The following is a 14,508-nucleotide window of genomic DNA, read 5'->3' on the forward strand; positions in this document are numbered from 1 at the left end:
TCCATAAAGTTTTTCTTGAGAAAGGAAGGGATAAAAATGAATTTGAAACAGAAAGATTCCCTCAAGGTACACCCCCCCTCCCAATAAGGTTAGAATAATGATGTAAAGGAGAGACCTCAAAAACAGGGTGACTGAGTACAAGTGGGGGGAAAAGACTACAACTTGCTTCCAAAGACTGGGGAACATTTAAAAAGATTGGAGTCTATCAGTGTTCATTAGTCATCTCCTTCATCTTCCTCTCCTTCTTCCCCCCATCATCATGCTCATCTTCTTCACCTCTCTCCTCATCCCTTTCTTCATCAATATCTTCCAACTTTTCCTCCTTCTCCTTCTCCTTCTCCTTCTCCTTCTCCTCCTTCTCCTTCTCCTTCTCCTTCTCCTTCTCCTTCTCCTTCTCCTTCTCCTTCTTCTTCTATTTCTGCTTTTGCTTCTTCTTTTTCTTCTCTTCCCCTTCATCATCCATGTCAGGAACCAAGTAATATATAATGGATTTGGCCAAATCTCATCCTTAATGACCTCTTAAATCATCTGCACCTGCATCAGAATAGTCAGTAAGCCAGGAAAAGAAACTCTCTGACTCCTCGTACTCTCTTCCTGCTGCTTTTGTTCTGTTTTGTTTTTGTTTGTTGATTTGTTTGTTTTTCTTGAACGTTTCCTCAAATCCTTCCCAGATTTCTATCTGATTTTAATAGACTTTGACAATAGAGCACCATTTTCATTCCTATGAAATTCTTTAGAGAGAATTTTAGTTTCCAAGTAAGGGTTTTCATCAAAATAAAAATGTATTCTGTTACTTGACTTAATTTCTTAAAATTCTGTTCTTTCAACTCTTGTCAAATAATGCAGTGCCTCTTTGTCCTCTGCCCTAAGCAATGCAAACACTTGTGGATGATTGACAAATGTCGTTACCCAAAAATGTGGGATTTTGGCCGTCAACTCTGACCTCTTCTGAAAAAATGACTGGTGGAGTTAGTTATTTTTCTGTTCTACTTTCAAAATCTCCTCACTGGTTTGTTCATTAAGTCTGTTTATTACATTTTGTTCTTCATCAATATGTTCAATTGCTTCTTGCTGTTCTTTTCCTCCTTTGGCAAGTCCGAGGGATTAACTTCCTAACTAGAGGATAGGAGGCAATTTTGGTTTCTCCCCTTAAGGTGGGAGCCAAAGCTGGGGGCCATGCTGTGAGGGTGAGAAGGCACTCTGAGAACTGATGTCTTCTGTTTTCTCACCACAATACAACTAAGTTAGAAAGTAGCACTCACCCTGAAACCTGAAAAAATTCTTATGTTTTATAAATTAGTAAATATACTATTAACCCACAGATGAAACAAGCAATCATAATAGAAATACAAAACTATTTAAAATAAAATAATACTACTCATATTTCCTATCAAAATATAATGGGATAAAACAAAATATAAAATTGAAAAAATGGGTAAAAATATAAAGGTAGTTCCTTGAAAAATCAAAACAAGTTTTTGATGACAGTATGACTAAGAAGAACAGAGAGAAAGCTCAAATAAGTGAAATTATAGATGAAAATACAGAAATATCTAGAGATGATAAAACTATGACAATATAGATTGAAAAGTTTTCTGGCAATAATTTTTAAATAATCTATATCTAGATAAATTGCTAGAAAATATATTTTCATACTCACTGAAATAGTAAAAAACATAAATGGCCTCAAATTTAGATTAATAAGTCAATAATTTTAACACAGTCATAATAACTCAAATTATTAAGTACCTTGTAGGTACAATAGTAAAGCTGCTTCAAGCTTCTAGGTCAATCAAATTTAGTTTCATATTCCAGCTTTTCAGGTTTTCCAGATGTGTAAGATCTTACAGAAATTATGCCATTTTTTGCACCTGTTTTCTGTCCTCAAGTTGTCAATAATATAAATATATCACAAAATAGCTGTTCTGCCTGTGAAAATATAAGTAAAAACATAATCCAGAACATGCAGTAGCCCCATGAGAAACATTATAGTCTCCATACCTCTTCCCTTACACCCTATTAATACAACTACTTATATGTAGGAGATCTTTAAAGATATTTTGTATATAAAAATGAAATATGCTTTTTATTAGAAATTACTAAGTTTGAATCTGAAATCCCTGTTTTCTATTAATGGGCAAATGCATAATTTAGTTTTCATCTTTGAAACTCACTATGGCCATCTTGAGAAGAACAGCAATAGTTAGCACCTAACGTTGTCATTGGATAAATGAGATAATAAATGTACAGTACTTAGCATATAATAAGTGTTTAAAATAACGTAATAGTTCTATGCAATGGTGTTTAGAATGCCGACACCTACAAGAGACCTAAAGAAAACTTTCAAAATTCAGTCATCAACTTCACCTCAGAAGGAGAGAAAAATCAATGTTAGGTCATTGGGAAGAATCACCCACTAAAAATAAAGCTGCAAGTTTCACCAGATTGATTGGCCTGGCTTTGGTTACCTTTTGGTTTGTTAATCTGTCCTAATTAGAAGTAGTAACTGATTGTGTGCTAATCCTAAATTAGAGATGCACGTGTAATGCAGCACACATAGTTCCCTGTTCGCTAAGATCCCTGATTGAAATCAGGGCACTAGACTGGATGAGTTGGCTTTGAGGAAGGTCACAGGCGGGGAAGTACATCCTGGTTTACATGTTGGAATCATCACTTCCTACTGTGTGTGCTGCAGAAGCAGCTTTACTTCCCTAAGCCTGTCTCCTGACGTATAAATAAACTTTTCAGATCATTTTGAGAAAAGAGTGAGCTAGTGTTTTGAACAATTAGTTTAGTGTTAGGAATACTTAGTGATTGGCATGATAGTAAGAAGGTGATATTTTCAAGAGCATTATAATATGAGAAGTGAAATTCTTTGCTAAACTGGTACTCATTTTATCAGCAGAGTTACAAAAGCAGATATTACCAATAGAAAAATAAAATGTGACCTCTATTTCCAGCGTGGGGTATGTTATATACTCCAATCTGCCCACAATCATATCCTCTCACCCAAAAAGCTAAAGAGTGCCACTGGAATCACATTACACAAACATTTAGAATTTTAGATGAGTTGCTATGGAACATAAGCTTAAATGGGTCCCATAGCCAGGTTAATGACACACCCTATCTCTCTCAGAAGGGTACTAGAAATATTAGGGGAAACACTTTGGAAAGTGTATGATTATCTAATCACTATGCTGTACATCTAATACAAAATAATCCTGATTTAAACTGTAATTCAAAACCATTTTAAATTAAAAAATGTAAAAAAATAACCCTACACACACACACACACACACACACACACACACACACACACACACAAACACACAGAAAGAGTGTGTGCCCATCTAAGTTTACTTACCATTATTCTAAACTCCTCCTGTTTTTCTACTATTTCTAATGGTTATCTTTAATGTTCATAGTTCAATTAATCTTTGCATATTCAAAAGCTACTTTGAGGGAAAATGCTATGTATGGAATATTTGATTCTTATTCTCAATTTCCCTCTGGCTTTCTGTGTCCTCCTTGCCTGGGAAGAGAGGTGTCCCCACTCTTCCAGCTGCAGAGATGTTCTCTGGGGGCTAAATCCATGGAGTTGAGCTGTTTAATAATACTGTTTACTTCAAGGTGTTTCTTTGGAAAACCTCCTAGGAGTTTCCTGGCAGCCTTTGATTACACTGTTATCTACTTAGGAATATAATCACGTTCCTGGAGTTTTACTTAGAGAATATGCATTTAGGTGAGCTCTGAAAACTCATAGCTGTCTCAGACAACCAATCTGGTTTCCCCTGTCAGCTGTAAAGAGATATTGTTCTAAGGTAGGAAGGCCAGTAAAAACCATTAAGACTAATGATTTTCATCACAGTTGAGATAAAAATTCCTTGCAGTAAAAATGCTTTCAAATTAAAAAAATGCACACATCGTAAACACATTGGTATTGCACATTGAAGGCTCAGAAGGTTCTAAAAATGTTTAGAAGTTAAACATTTACCCAATTTGGAAAAAAAATATTTTTAAAACTACCAAATTGAAGTCTGTGATGGCATGTAATCTAAGCAAATATTTAAACTTGCAATGGACATCATTTATTATGGGAGAAGTTAAAATATTTATTTAAAATATTAGGTATATATTTTTAAAGGTCTAAAATATTTTAAATTCCATATGTCATCATATATTGGCCATTATCAAAAATTCTGTATCAACTAGGACAAACTTCATTCCAATATCTGAAGTGAATCCATTGAAAGAATCAAAAGATAAACATTTACTAAAGTTTATGGCAAGGGCAAAGGAGATGAAAAATGTCAGCTTTGTCTCTGAGCCTCTTATATAAGCCTCTTAGGAATTATGAAAAGGACAAATCTTAAAGCAACAAAAAAAGGAAATATTCATTTACAAAAAATATAACCATGAGCATTTATGCAAAGAAATGTAATAAATAAAGAATGCATCTGCTATGAATGTCCTGATCACATGTATTTTCATATTTTGTACTTATATTTGCTTTATCTCAGTTAATTCAGTTAGTATGGGATAGCAACACCATTTTAGAAAGGAGAAAAATATTAAAACTTATAAGAGACTTAAAAGCTCACTAAATGTTTCAAATATTAATTCATATAAAAATTCAAAATAACATTCTGAAGTAGCTACAATTACTTTCTTTATGCTGGGGATGAGAAAATGATATTCAGAACACTTACATAACTGGTTTGTCTTCCATGGCTGAGCTGGCCATCTCTGTTCTTAGCACTTCGAATGCTCTGCCTCTCACAATTTAACCTTTAGGGAAGGACCACACCCAATATTACACTAATGGCTAAGACATAGATCAAGAATTCAAAAGCAATATTCTGATACCTGGGTACTTTTGCCTCTGAATTTAGTATCTTCTCTACTTTCTATCTATATCAACCTTGGGTAACCCCATTCTGTCCCATGACTAGATTCAGAGTTTCATTTGTAGCTCAAACATTTCCCTTGAAATCAAGAAACATATACCCAACGTCCTACTGAGTGTCAGTACTTGGATGTATATGGTATCCAGTAACATTGAGTTTGGTGGGTTTTAAGGGTAGATTTATAAATAATAGTGGGAATACAAATTGAAGCTTCACTCTGTGTGCTTAGAAATTGTGTTGAATAATGTAGTTAGACTTGCTAAATATCAGTTTTCTCATCTGTAAAGCATTAAAAAATAGCATTTCTCTCTTAATATTATATGGCTTAAATAGATTCATATATGAAAAAAAGTTAAAATATATATTTTAATCCTTGAAGAGAGAATAACAATGACAACAAACAAACCAACCAAAAAGGAAAGAGAAAGAAAAAAAAAAGAAAGAGAGAATGAGAGAGAACACAGACAAAAAAGAGAGAAGCATCAGGGAAGCAAGGAAGGATTGTTAATGTAGATTCAGTTTGGATTATGGGTGCTAACCTAAGGAGTCTATTTTGTGTGTTAGACACAGTACACCGCTACAATGCTGTGTGTCCTAGAGTGAAGGTTGTGACCAGAGTGCATTTAGAAAGTTTAAGGCAGATGCTGTGTAAGAATGAACATGGGCAGGAATGAGGAGGTCACTGGTCATTAAACACAGGTAGGATCTGTGTGCCCTGTGTGTGTGAGGGCGGGTGGGGCTGTTTTGATCTAGGATGTGTATCCTGGAGGCCACAGGATAGAACTGCCATGGGCTCTCTCTCCAGTGCTCTCTGTGCCCCCTGACCCCCGCCCACCTGCCCATCTCCCTGCCTTCCCTCATTGGCCCACTCACCGTGCCTTATTCCCTCTGAATACCAGGCATGAAGCTGGGATGGGGAAGGAATTTTCCATTTTCCTAAAAAAGAAAAATATATATCTTCCTAAATAGAACCTTACATCTACAACCTAGGGTCTGATTTGAAAAGAGAAAACATTTGGAGTGAGAGGAAATTGAACGGCAGGAAGACATGCAGCAAATAGCCATTGGTCTGCTCCTCTTCTATGATAGATGCCCAGGGAGACATTCAGATACAATACATTTGGAAAGACTACAGTTTCTAAATTTGCTGCCGAGGGGAGGTAAGTGCAGTTGGTAATTCACCGATTCTCTCCCGAGTTCTCTTGATCCCTGGTTCAGTCCCCCTCTGAGCAGCCTTCATCTTACATCTTTGAAGAGCTGCCTCATCCTGGCACAGGTAATCAGAAGAGCAGCAGGCAAGCCATCCAGCCAGTAGGTAGTCACAGGTCCCCTGCCTATTCCTGCAAACATCCTCTTTCAAAAGGCCACCTGGCCACGATGAGCACTGGAGCAGGGAGGAGAAATGAAAAAGCGGTATTGAAAGGAATAAAGGCGAGACAGGGCGAGTCTCTGTGATGGGACTATGTGCTTAAGTGGGGATGTGTTTAAATGGATTGAACTGATAGGAAAGGGAAGGAAGGAGAGGCTGAAGGGCAAAAGGTCCTCATGTCCAGGCACATAAAAGAGTGTCCGCAGGTGTGGTGAGAACTGAGGACTACTGCCCTCTAACTCCTAATGGTTCCATGAGAAACCAAATGGCAAGCTGATTATAACTCTGGCTGTGGAAGTTTAAGGCTTCTGGCACCCTGCTCATCCGAGAAAGTGGGAACCACAGCAGAGGAAGGAAATAAAATGTCTTCACTGTGTTTACTAAACCCAGGGGCGGGGAGGGGAGATACCAAACGCGGTGTCTTATAGAAAAACAGGGTATTCTCCACCACCAGGACACAGCCTTCAGGCACTGCGACATCTCTGGCCTTCCACACTGTTACTGATGCTACATTCACTTGCTAATGAGAGATGCAGAGTACAGGCATACTGACTTTCCCATCTGCCCCGAGCCTGGGTATCAGTGGATTCCTGTACTGTGGACGGAGATACTCAGATATGATTAAGGCTGGGGCCAGCAGCATTCCAAACTCTGGAGGAAAAAATGGGTGAGCAAGGTGGTGGTGGGGTTCTAGGGAAGGTGGTGGTGGGGTTCTAGGGAAGGTGGGGGGGTTCTAGGGAAGGTGGTGGTGGGGTTCTAGGGAAGGTGGGGGGGTTCTAGGGAAGGTGGTGGGGGGGTTCTAGGGAAGGTGGGGGGGGGTTCTAGGGAAGGTGGGGGGGTTCTAGGGAAGGTGGTGGGGTTCTAGGGAAGGTGGGGGGGGGTTCTAGGGAAGGTGGGGGGGTTCTAGGGAAGGTGGGGGGGTTCTAGGGAAGGTGGGGGGTTCTAGGGAAGGTGGGTGGGAAGGTCCCAGGCAAGGAGGCCACTCCCACTCATCCCACCCAACTTCTGTGCCAAGATAGGAAGGTGTGGGTGTGGAAGGGTTTGAACAGCAGTCACAGGACTTGGAAAGCACACTATCTATCATCAGTAATGATAGTCACAGCTACTGAAGATGCACTATGCACAAGGCACTGGGCTAATTAGTTTATTCGCTTTATTGTATTTAGTGTTAAAATGTACATATCAAGTAAGAACTATTATCCTGCAAGCAGGGCTCCTGAAGATCAAAGAGGAAAAGTCCTGAAACTGGCACTCAGTCCCTGGCAGTTGGACTTTCATGGTTTAAACCACTTTGTTAGTCTGAACAAATGAATGTGGTTCCTTTACATTATTGTACTGAAATGAGGCCACAGTTCTGCAGTTGTGCTGTTTATTTCCTCTATTTTATGATGTCTTGGCATCTTAGGACTCCCTACATCCAGGGAGAGACTTACCTTCTCAGACTTCGTGAATTCAAATTTGAGGATAGAAAAGAGTTTGATTGTGAGTGAGGCTTTGGTAAGCAGCTATCCCTAGTCCACTCCCCCACCTGCAGGTGAGAGCATTGACCTGAGCTGCCAAGGCCCACTCTGAACACCGAGGGAAACTCTGTAGAGCATAGGAGGCTGCAGTCATTGAAATCAGCGTGCTCACCTCATGCATTTCACAACACACAAGTCACCCCACATTCATGTTGTCCTTCATTCCTGTCACCTCCTGCCCTTCCCTGGGGCCTCTCCAGGGGCCCTGTGTGGTGTGAGGCACCCATCCTCCTTTTTTTTTTTTTTTTTTTTTTAAGGGCAGTTGTCTCCTGATCTAATTGCTTCACTGTCCCTGATACATTTCAAAACATACAGATAGATGATGTGAAGATAAAATTTAGACTTTTTAAAATCAATTTGCCCCACACAGTCTCCTGTCCTTGTCTCCCTTCTCACCCAAAATGATGGTTATGACACTAACAAGAGCAGAACACTCAGCCAGAATGTTAATACTTTAAATTACCTCACTTCTTTCTTACAACAATCCTATCATTTACGTAATCTACATATATAAAAACCCAGTGACCAGAATGGTAGAATGACCAGAACGACTGGAACAACTGGTGGCTATGACATGCACTGCAGCAGCCAACTGGCATGATCCAGGCCCCAATTGTAGTGACCCCCCAGGCTGGCTCCACCTTCAACCACCCCCCAACACCTCAATCAGGGGGGGCCAGCTGGCCAACCACCCATAGCCCCTCCCCCCACCAGCCTGGCACAATGGGCCCCCCATCAGGGCAGGCTGACCAGACTGACCCCACCCATGCACATATTCATGCACCAGGTCTCTAGTAGTATAATAATCAGAGTGATAAAGAAAGTTATTACAGTATCCCAGATTTAAAATATTTTAAGAGACATTATCATTCCTTTGAGACTTTTAAATTTGACAGCACTCTTTTGCTTATTGTCATTGATGAAGCAAGTCGTTATGTTGGAAGGCCCTTCTGGCAAGGAACTGAGTGTGTCTGCCAGCCAACAACCCACTAGAAAGTAGCCTACAAGGACCTCCTTCCAATGGGCCTGTAGGAACAACAACCCTGTTCACACTGTCCTTCTTCAGTCCAGCCTTCAGGTGAGACCCATCCCTGGTCAACCCTCACTTCATCTGTGTAAAGATGCTGAGGATGCAGAACCAGCTCAGCCACTTCTGGGTTCCTAACTGCAGTAGCTAAGAGATATACACATGTTATTTAAGCTGTACTTTTGTGGTAAATTTGTTACTCAACAACAAATTACAAATATAGGATCTTACACAGGAAAGCTCACCTTTAAAAAAAAATATATATATATATATATATATATATATATATATATATATATATATATGGCGATATATATATATATATATATGTATGTATATATATATAATTGATCTTTTTACAGAGAGGAAGAGAGAGAAATAGAGAGTTAGAAACATCGATGAGAGACAGTCATCGATCAGCTGCCTCTTGCACAACCCCTACTAGGAATGTGCCCCCAACCAAAGTACATGCTCTTGACTGGAATCAAATCTGGGACCTTTCAGTCCTCAGGCTGATGCTCTATCCACTGAGCCAAACCGGTTTCAGCAGGAAAGTTCACCTTTATCTCTACAGCCCCATTATGCCATCATAATGATGGAAGGTACTGCTCCATAGGCCTGTGTTGGTAAGTGCTAGCATTGCCCAGGAGAGTGACTGTAATGGAGACAAAGCAGTAGTCAAAAGAGCTCATGCCTCATGCTGTATCTAAGATCAACCAAGTTGTGCATACAGAAGAGCAAACAAATAAAACAAAACTAGGATAAAATTATAGAGGGGGCTATTGTTATATCAAGATATATCCTTGGTTCTGTAACTTTGCAACTGGATTATAACAGGCCCAGTCCTCAAAGAATGCTGGCCACAGAAATGTCCAGAGAACTCGGATAACAGATGCCCAGTTCTGTTTTGGTGGGTGTCTCATGTTACCTCACAAAACTGTTTCCCCAGAGCTGTAGTTTCTGCCCCTGGGAAGCTCCTCTAACCACATCACCCATGAAGATGCACAGCTCCAAAGCTCACATGAGAACTCCCAGAAACATAGGCCCGGCTGCACAGGGAGAACCTGCACAGGCCAGTCAAAGCTGAGCTGCACTGACCCACTCCCGCAGGCCAGGCAGACCTTCCTCAAGACTGTGGCAACAGGGAGAGAGGCAGAGCTGACCCGGACTCAATTCTGCCGGCTGAAAGCAGGAGGGCTTCTAAAGAGGGAGTGAGAGGCAGTTTTTGTTTTGTGTTTTAGATATTTTTATGAGTTAGCAGGACTCTGAATTATTTCTATTGCGGCACTGCAGTCCCTCATCCCCGTCACTGAGACTAATGTCACCTCTTCCTAAGCATTCTTCCCACCGGTATAAACAACAAAATGTTTACAGTTCACCCAGGATGGAAACTTAGGGACTAACCTCCCCCATAATGTTTCATCTTCCCACGTCAGTTTCCTGCATGACAGGGTTTTCCGTGAGGTTTTTCCAAGGGGACAAATGGATTCTTAGTTCAAAGAGGGCAGAGAGGGTGATTTTTCACCTTCCCTAAGCCTGTTAGCAAATGGTTGCTTTTTGGTCGATATGTCAGAAGACTGTTATTAAAGAGGGTAGGATACAAGGTGGGGGAGTTTTAGGGAGAAACAGAGGATAATATTCAGTCCAAAAAAATGATGCCTTTGGAGGATATTTGCTGAAGAAAAGCAATATTAATAATGGACTATCAAAACTACATTTGGAAGAGTAGAAAGGATAGCTATAAGCACATGCATGCAGTATGTATGTGTGTGAGTGTGTGTGTGTGTGTGTGTGTGTGCTCATATGTGTGTTTTACCTCACATTTTAAAAGTCAATAATAAGCATTTGTTGAACCTGGGACATTACAGGTACAAAACTAACCATTTGTTCAATAAAACAAATGAATAACTAAACAAAACCAGGGCCATTAATAATGAATTCATGTAACAACTACATTACATTGTGCACTTCCACTTAGGAGGCTAAACCAGGATCAAGCACTTTTTAACGGATCTCTATTCTGTTTCTGAGTGGACAAAACGCACACCTGGAAGGAAAATCACAAAGACGAGTCAGTTCTTGAAGGCCTACTGTGCACCCAGATTATGCTGACTGCTCAGAGGCCAGGCCAGGCGGATCTAGGTTTGAATTCCCACTTTTACACTGTCTAGATGTGTGAATGGCACAATTTATTTATTTCTGCTGAAATTACCAGGTATTTTTTAGTATCTAACTATTATTGGAATTTAGAAAAATCAAGGTATTCTGATAATGCTAAAGAGCCACTATCTCTAACATTCTGCATCTGACCTGAGAGGCTTATGAAACATATGGATTCACATTTCAAATGCATCTAAAATGTCATTAGTAGTTACTACATGAAAAACAGCTCACTCATGTTCATAAGATTTTTATAATTAACACGAGAGTTCTTTAATTTTAAAAATGATGTGAAACAGAAATATATTTTAATAAAAATTAAAAAAAATATCTATTACATTCCTGCCAAAACCGGTTTGGCTCAATGGATAGAGCATCAGCTTGGGGACTGAAGGGTCCCAGGTTCGATTCCGGTCAAGGGCATGTACCTTGGTTGAGGGCATATCCCCAGTAGGGGGTGTGCAAGAGGCAGCTGATCGATGACTCTCTCTCATCGATGTTTCTAACTCTCTATCCTTCTCCCTTCCTCTCTGTACAAAAATCAATAAAATATATATTTTAAAAAATAATAATAATAATATTACATTCCTGTCACCTAATTGTTTAAACCATGTGTCCAGCTCTAAATTTGCAAACATTTTATAGAACTAATAGATATACCTGTCATTATTATAATTATATAGTCACAGTTTATTAGGTTTAGAGCCAAACAACTTCTAATCTGGTTAAATACGTTAGCGGCTGCATATCTGCAGTTTAATATAATCCTCCATATCTGTTGAGAAAAATCTATTTCCCACAGCAGGAATGGAGAGCCACTTCTCCTCCGAAGCTTACACGGACCCCTGCTTCTCCTCACCACACAAGGAGGGATGCTCACATTCAGTGATTCCCTCATTTCAAGTAGGTTACTGTACAAAATATTCTAGGCCCAAGCATTTCCACCCTCAGATAGTGAGGATTTAGATAGCAAATGTGACAATTATACGAGAGTCCAGTTTTTAATCCTGATGTTAGTCTAACATTCAGTGATAAAGAATAAAAAATATAATGTACAACACCCCTGACTGCCTCTGTAAGGCGGTCTCCCAGTGTCCACACATGCGCCAAAGGGCACCAGAGGAAGAATCTGGATAGCGATAGGAATTCTAGCAGAGCCCTGTGTTCAAAGTGTCATTGTTTCTGTTGTATTTCATAGCCATGTGGCTCTTCATCTTAAATGGTGGACAATTAGGGTTGCATATGGAGTAATTTCTACAGACTTATTGTTACTGAGAGTTGGATCATCTTAAACTCTAATGATTTTGTCCAGTTACCTGGGGATTATGAGGTATTCCTTAAATAGACCAAGCAAGGCCCCATCAATGAGAATGTCTGCTCCTTAAGTAATAAATTATCAACTTCAGTGCAACAGCCTGGACCCCTTTTTAAAATTAATTGGAATGCCTGGTCTCTCTGATTCATGACAAGGGAGGAAACACTGTCTTATGTAAGAAGAATAACAAAGCCCCATCTTAGCTCCCTAACAGTGTCCTAGTTATTTATGGTTTGTTAATCCTATATTAAAAAATATCATCTCTAAATTTTTAGCTTTCACTTTTATCCTCATTAAAAGTCAAGATGGCTTTATAAGTTTGGATTAAATAAGTAAGGACACACTTTTTCACAGAAAGGAAGTTTGAAAAGAATCCCAAAGTGAATTAGAATTTATTCAAAGCCCTTTGGATTAAAAACTGTTGTGAAAAAGTTCAAACTTCCACCCTAGCCATTTTGCTCAATAGTTAGAGTGTCAGCCTTCAGATTGGGGGATCATAGGCTCCAGGGTCAAGGGAACATAATACTTCACTTGCAGGTTTCATCCCATGCCCCAGGTTGGGTGCCTGTGGGAGGCAACCACTCCATGTGTCTCTCACATGGATGTTTTTCTTTGTCTCTCCCCACTCCTTTCCACTCTCTCTAAAAATCAATGAAAACAAATATCCTCCAGTGGAGATTAACAAAACTCAATTCAAACTTTTAAGTTACACATTGAAGTTCCAAGATTCTCCTATTTAATCTCAGCTAAAAATGGTATTATAGAAACTATTGATATAGACATAAACCAACAATAGAGGGCAATACATTCAATTAAATTTTGGAAACCCAAATGTGAGCTAAATTTGGGAAGCCAGACTTGAATTATATAACAGAAGCAACTTGAAATTTTCTCTGAATAGTTTTCAGAATCAAGATTGTTATTCACTTTGTTAATTAAAAAAAAAAAAAAAAAAACAGAGAGAAGATACTTTATTTTGAACTTTAACCCAGCAATAAAAATAATGAGTAATGTTATTTTTGTCACTATCTATAAACCTATATGAAATAACTGTTATGTAAGTAAGATGAATAATTTCAAATGAGGAGTTTCTATGTTAAATAGCTAGTATACATTAGTTTTCCCAAGTATCTTTAAAAGTATTTGAAATATCATTAGCCAACAAGCAGTAACTGACAATAGTTTTCTCTCAGAAAATAAGCAAAATGTAAGTGATTTTTTTTAAGAACTAGTCTTTTTATTATTATTATTGATTTTTTTCAGAGAGAAAGAGAGAGGGACAGAGAGTCAGAAATATCAATGAGGGAGAATCATCGATCAGCTGCCTCTTGCACATCCCCTACTGGGTATGGGCCCACAACCAAGGTACATGCTCTTGACCAGAATCAAACCTGGGACCTTTCAGTCCATAGGCCGACACTCTATCCACTGAGCCAAACCAGTTTCGGCATGTAAGTGATTTTTTAAAATATGCAGAAAATTGTACCTATAGAATTTCTTCTGTAAAAGCTTCCTTGTTTTGAGACAATCACTTGTTTTTTAAAAAGTATCCCTAAATCAAATAAATGTAAATATTTTATAGTTATCTTGATTAATAATTTTTCCTTAATGCTTGTTATGACTTTATGGGAGTTACAGAAAATAAAAAAAAGAAAAGAAAAGAAGAGAAAAGAAAAGAAAAGGAAAGAAATGAAAAGAAAAGAAAGAAATGAAAAGAAAGAAAATGGAAGAAGAAGAAGAAGAAGAAGAAGAAGAAGAAGAAGAAGAAGAAGAAGAAGAAGAAGAAGAAGAAGGGGAGGAAGAGGAGGAAGAAAGAAAAGGATGTGCTTAAAAATTCAAGGAGAACCATGGCTGGGGTGGCTCAGTTCGTTGGAATGTTGTCCCATGCACCAGAAGGTCTCAAGTTCCATTCTGGGTCAGAGCACATACCCAGGCTGCAAGTTAGATCCCAGTCAGAGCATGTGCAGGATGCAGCTGATGGGTCTGTTTCTCTCATGTGGGTGTATTTCTCTGTTTTTCTCTCTTCTCTTCACTCTCTGTAACAAAACAAACAAACAAAAATATCCAAGGAGAGAAGATTTCTGCAATATGTGGAAGGATTCAAACACAGAATGCTTATTTGATAAAATCAACATTAGATGAAAATCAATACACCTTTAGATAAAAATCAGTACAACATTGGCTAACATATTAATCATTTCCAGAATTAG

The 14,508-nt window shown here is 38.9% G+C and overlaps 1 pseudogene; it reads right to left on the reverse strand.

Annotated features, from left to right (window-relative positions):
* Window positions 1-215: 215 nt before the first annotated feature.
* LOC118718590 overlaps window positions 216-14,508 on the reverse strand; it is a 42,404-nt pseudogene continuing 28,111 nt past the window's right edge.

The sequence above is a fragment of the Pipistrellus kuhlii genome, unplaced genomic scaffold, assembly GCF_014108245.1.
Source record: "Pipistrellus kuhlii isolate mPipKuh1 unplaced genomic scaffold, mPipKuh1.p scaffold_m20_p_14, whole genome shotgun sequence".
In the NCBI taxonomy this organism is placed as follows: Eukaryota; Metazoa; Chordata; class Mammalia; order Chiroptera; family Vespertilionidae; genus Pipistrellus; species Pipistrellus kuhlii.